This window comes from Hipposideros armiger, unplaced genomic scaffold (assembly GCF_001890085.2).
Source record: "Hipposideros armiger isolate ML-2016 unplaced genomic scaffold, ASM189008v1 scaffold_725, whole genome shotgun sequence".
NCBI lineage: Eukaryota > Metazoa > Chordata > Mammalia > Chiroptera > Hipposideridae > Hipposideros > Hipposideros armiger.
Window position 1 is genome coordinate 444,724 of NW_017732075.1, and position 5,984 is coordinate 450,707.

General features: G+C 50.1%; 2 protein-coding genes across 2 annotated transcripts in view; one reads left to right on the forward strand and one right to left on the reverse strand.

Annotated features, from left to right (window-relative positions):
* Window positions 1-5,984, reverse strand: part of SLC36A1 (solute carrier family 36 member 1) — a 149,240-nt gene that overhangs the window by 1,880 nt on the left and 141,376 nt on the right. The window lies entirely within an intron of this gene.
* Window positions 1-5,984, forward strand: part of FAT2 (FAT atypical cadherin 2) — a 93,621-nt gene that overhangs the window by 685 nt on the left and 86,952 nt on the right. The gene's annotated exons all lie outside the window — the stretch shown is intronic.

The following is a 5,984-nucleotide window of genomic DNA, read 5'->3' on the forward strand; positions in this document are numbered from 1 at the left end:
GCTGGGACCAGGGACTGGAGAGGTGGTGGCTGCTTGTGTGTGCCCAGGGTGCACAGGGGCCCCTATCACAGACAAAGCCACCTGGTGAGGAGGAGGGGCTCCTTAGGGCAGTCAGATAACCTGGCCAGCTCCGGCTTTCTTGTGACTCTTTATCCGGATTAGAACCTCAGCTTTCCTGGCTGTAAAATGGGGGTGCTCACGGTCTCTGTCAAGCACTGTGAAAGGCTGTGAAAGGCTGAGAGTGGGCGAGGCACCAGAGGGGGCCCTGGGGTTAGGGGCAGGGAGTGGGCAGCTCTGTTTCCTTGTCTTGGGGGCAGCAGGAACCCGATGCATATCTTTGGAGGCAGGAGTGCGGGAGTGGAACGCTGAGCAGAGCCACCCGGCCACAGTTCAGCCCTCCTCTAGGGGGCAGAGGAATGCTATCTGCCCCAACATGGGGAGCAGCCAGGCTGTGCCCCGGTTTGCCAAGGGCTCAGAAAGGCTGCCTCTGTCCTCAGCCACATGCCGCCTGAGCTGACGCCTGGGCTCAGGAGAAAGGAGGGAGGGAGGGAAGGAGAGAGGCGGGCTCAGGATGAGTGCTTCTTGTCCTTCCTTCAGCTGGTTTTACAGATGGGGAACTGAGCCTGGGCAGGTTAACTGTGCCCTCCACGCAGGTCACTGCTAAGAGTCACTATTACAGCTGATATTCGCTGGATGCTTCCTGGGTTCAGGGACTAGGCTGAGCATGTACGGTCATTTGAAAAATGTGTTTTCAAAGCTGGCAAGGTGAGAAGGGAATTTCATTATTTGTGTCTCTGACTCACAGGCTGTGTAGCCTAGGACAGTTATATACCTCTCTGGGCCTATTTGCATATTTATAAAATAAAGGTGGTTGGATTATTAAGATCTGTAATTAACCAATTCACCCCAACAAGCCTGTTGGATAAGCAGAGCAGGAATGATTGTCAGCATTTTGCAGGCGAGGAACCTGAGGGGCTCAATGTCTCATGGTCAGTAAGCAGTGAGCTTGGGTTTCCCCCAGGAGCACAGGTACATGACACACAGGTTACACTTCTGGCTGAAAGGTGCTGCGTTCATGATGTTGGCTAGCCTGAAGGAGTGAAACAGAGTCCCTCTGCCATGAGCTCCCTGGGCCTCAGTGTCCTCATCTGTAATATGGGGGAAGAACTAGAAGGAGTCAAGGTCTCCCTGGAACTCCCCTCTGATTCCACGACTCTTAGTGGCCTCCTGAAGGACTCAGGGAACCAGACTCAGGAGGCCTCTGACACTCTTCAGCCTTAGGTATCAGCTGTGCCTGTGCTTTCCACGGGGAGGGGCCGCTGCGCTCCCCCGACACCCGCTCTCTGTGAGTTGGGCTGCCACGGTCCACTCCCTGCACGCTCTTCTCTGGGTGCAGCTGAACTCACCTTGGCCTGGAGGTTCTCCTTCCAGCTGCCACACGATAGGCCATGGAGCCAGCAGTGCTGCGGGCCAGGTGGGGTCAGGTGGGAAAGAACGTGGGGCAGGTGACAAGCCTTAGAGAAAATTAGTATGTGCTGGGGGTGACAGGGTTGGTACAGTCGGGGACCTTTCTGTACCCTTCCTGGGCCCTGCCTTTTGGGTGCCTTCAGGACAGCGTGGGCAGAGCCTCTGGAAGCTTCCCGTGCTTCCTGGGTCCCCAGCACAAGCTATGCTCGCTCAGACCCTCAACACTACGATTTCTGTAACTGATGGTACTAATGCTTCCATTTATAATGGGGGTTTCTAGACAGGTGTACAAGGAAAAGTGTGGGTCCAAGTCCTGGCTATAATCAGTGGTGTGGCCTGGGCCTCAACTCCTCAAAAGCTCAGCTTCCTCATTTGAAAAATGGGGATAATAACAGTCCTTTTCTCAGAGAATTGATGTGAGAATTAAATGAGGTAATGCATGGAATGCACAGGGCCTTATTTATTTTGTTCACAGCCATCCATCAAGTCATCGCAGAGTTCTCCTCCGCTTCCCCTGGGGTGGAGAGCGCTCACGGCACCCTGAAGGGTTCCTTCCTAAGACAAATCACAATTGAAATTTTAGTTATTTGTATATTTTTGGTTTGATATCGTCTCTCTTATAACTGTCGCTCACTGCTCCAGCCTTGCCCACCCGGGTCTAGCACAGCGCCTGGCACATACGAGAAGCTCATTGCATACCTGTTGAGAGAATGAATGAATCTTCATTTCTAATTCATAGAGGAGGACTGTCACTTAGAGGGACGAAGCATTAGCCCAACCCAATCACTGATAAGAGTCAGGAATGGAAGAGGACCTAGAGATAATTGAGTCAGACAGATGGAGATGCTGGGACCTCACCAGAGAAGGCTGCCAACTTGACCGAGATCACACAGCAAGTGAGGGAGGAAGGCGGGACCACTACCCAGATCTTTTCACTTCCTTTGCCTCTGTCTGCCTAGTCCAGTTCACCAGACGATCCTGTTTCCTGTGTTTCTATGTGTGTGCTTGGGGCGGGGCAGCAGGGGAGCTGTCAGTCTTGAAGGCTAGGAAATCACCACCACATACACTGGGGACAATTTGGGAACAACAACAAGCTTGGTCCCTAAACTGCAAGCTGCCCTTCAGGGGACAAGAGACATACACTGCATCAATCAGACCCTACCCTCAACACCCACCAATGCACACACACGCGCGCACACACACGCGTGTGCACACACACCACTCCATCACTATTGCCAGCGGGTCAACAGGCATCTGTAACTGTACAACTGAAATGGTCCTCTGGAGTTCCCTGAAGTCTGCCTTCAAGAATTATCGGTCCCATTTTACAGATGAAACCATAGATTTAAAATGATTGGTCCGAAGTCAACAGCCAGTTTGTGCTGGCGTCCTGGGTCAGTGTGTCATTTCTGTGAGCCATTTCTGAGCATGGGATTCAAATGTTGGGAAGAGAACCTGACTTACTGAGCTTCTCCATGCAATTGTCACCAGATTAAACCGTTTCACATATACTTTCTCTTCTCTGCACACCTGCCCTGAAGGTCAGCTATCACTATCCTCTCTTCGTTTTCTTGTTGCTATTGTTTTCAGTGTGGAGACAAATAGAGGCTCAGGAAAGCTAAGTCACTTCCTTTTAGTCACACAGCTTCTGTTCTCTCGACAGACATTTAGTTCAATAGACTGAGTGAGCTCTGACAATGTGGCAGGCCCCCTAAGATTCACAGTTGGTGGAGGCAGGCCGGTAAATGGATGGTTCAATACCCTGAACCAGGTGGTAATATAGAGACAAACTCAGGCTGGCGTGGGGGCCCAGAGAAGCACGTTTACCCAGTTATAGAATCAATAAAGGCTTCTTGGAGGAGCTGGCACCCACCATTAGTTCTGAAAGCTGAATAAGGCTTAGATAAGGAAAGAGAAGCGGAAAAGGCGATCCAGAAAGAGAAAGCAGCATGTGCAAAGGCACAGTGATTCAGAAAACAGCAGGTGCCTGCAGGGAACCATTAGCTGGGCGGGGCCAGGTCATTGACGGCCTTCTGTGCCAGGTCCAGGAGTCTGGCTTTTTAAATATGTAATTTACATATAATTTTTTTTAATGGGAAATTACAGAAACACACAAACATAAGCAGAATAGCATTTTAAAAACCCATTTCAACAACTGTGTTTCCTCCATACCCCCACCAATTCTTGCCTCCCCCGATTATTTCAAAGCAAATCCCAGATATATAATTGCATCGGGAATTATTCTCATGTATACCTTTATAACATAAGGACTTCAGAAAATCATCACGGGAGCATTGCTTTTATTTTGTCAATATTGGAGGACGGTATTGAAAGAGTTTAAGTCAAACAGTGCCTTGGCGGGGGGGGGTCTATGGCTGTGGGAGGAGCATGAATTAAGGAGAAGGGGTTAAAGTAGAAGGTGAAGATGTGTTGCTGTCTCCCCCTTGGCCAATCACAGGGCCTGACAGTCTACTATTACCCACTGATCAACAAATTATCTCCTAGAATATATCTCTTCCTGAAAGATGCGATGCCTTAAGCATGTTCCAGTTTGGAGCCTGCAGAAGAGAGAAATCCCCCGCTGCCCCATTTCCTGAGAGGCTTTTTCCATTCCTGAGACTGGCATGTCCCCGTGGAGGGACAGTGAGTGGGCAGCGCGGCTGTCTGTCCCCTGGCTGGGGGCAGGGAGCCCACACTGGAGAATTCTCCAGTCCTCGTTCCCGTTCAGCTCCAGTGCCCACGGCATTGGCCTCGGAGCCAGCTAAGCAGGACTGTACATGCTGGCTGTGGGGTAATATCAGCGTGTGCATGCGTGTTGGCCTGTGTGCGCTCGCATGTCTCGGGTCAGAGCTGCCTGCTGTCTGCCCCTGCAGCATCCCCTGCCCTCTGGGGTCCTCCCACAAATGCAAGGCTACATGGCACAAAATGCATCATTTCAGACACTGAGACGTTTAGCCCTGGGAAGCAGCAGAGCTGAGTATCAGTACGGCACCATGGCTGGCACATGCGCTCTGGAGCCAGGGTGCTCAAGTTCCCGTCCTGACTGCTGTTTTCTAGCTCTGTGACCTTGGCTCATCATGTCGCCTCCCTGAGGGGTCCTGGGGTGCATGGCGCTCTTTTCACAGAGTTGTTATGAGTGGACATGTGTAAAGCTCTTAGTCTAGTAGTCATCACACATGAAGAGTTCACTAAACGTTCACTACTTTTATAGATTGGGGGGCTCCTGACATCTTGGGAATTGACTCAGAAAATCACAGCATCTTGAAAAATTCAAATCCTAGGATCTCAAACTCTTGGAAGTGAACAATTAGAAGAAACCTACCGGAGCCCTAGGATAACTCTCTACTCTGTGCAAAGGTTCCTTGTACAGTGTCTCTAACAAATGGTCAGCCTGACTGTTTTTCTTTTTGTAAACATTCAAAACCAGAGTGCATCTTTTTGAGTTACAGCTTGATGAATTTTTACAAAGTGAACACAAACGGTGACTAACGAGCAACCAGAACAAAAAGCAGATATTGCCAGCACCCCCCCCCACCTCACCCCAAGAGCCCTCCTGACACCCCTTGCCAGTCACTATCCCCTCACCCCTAGTGTAGCTATTACCCAGCCAGCCGGGCTGTTTTTGAATCCCTTCTTGTGGGGTATGTACCATCATTAGGAGAACTCTAATTATTAGAGAGGCACAGTGAGTTAATTTGGAAATAGCTAAATTAAACTTAACCTTTAAATTGTTTTGTTTTCACTGTCATATTTACATGGCAGCCTAGTTTAGAGCTGAGCTTCCTAAATGCCTAGGGCTGTTATTAAAAAATACAGATTTCTCAGCTCCATCCTAAGTCTACAAAATTAGAATGTGGGAGCTCGGGGTGGGGTCAGGGAATCTGTATTTCTACAAGTTCCAAGGGAACTCCAGGTGAGGTCTAACTGGGTTTGGGAACCACTGGACTCGTGGCTCAGAGCAGACTCAACTCAGACAGAACATTTGTTCCAACCCGTGCTCCACACTTACTGGCCATTGACCTTGGACAAGGCCTTTGGACTTTCTGACCCTCAGTTTTTTCATGTGAAAATGGGGGTGAAATGATGGTACCTACTTCCTTGGGTCCAACCACAGGGAAGGTGTTTGCTAAGTGACCGGTGCTACAATCAACATGGCTAGAACTGGGACCAGCCCATCTGTGGCATCGCCAAGCAAGTATTGGATTTGGCGTCTGAGGCCTTGAGTTTGAGTCCTGATGGGGCTACTTGCTAGCAGTATGACCTTGGACAAGTCTTTTGACCCTCCCATCCCCCAAGGCCTCAACTGTCCCATCTATAAAATAGAAATACTCCTTGCTCCCCTTGTAGGGTCTTTGAGGGGATTAAACAAGAAAATGGGCCAGAAAACTGCTCTGAGGTCAGAAAAATGCTGCATGAAGTAAAACCCAATGAACTAGAACTCGGCTGAACCTGGGAACCCAGTGGAAAGTGGGCTCACCATTGTGCTTGCGGTTCTGAGGAGGGCGGGCCCGGGGTGG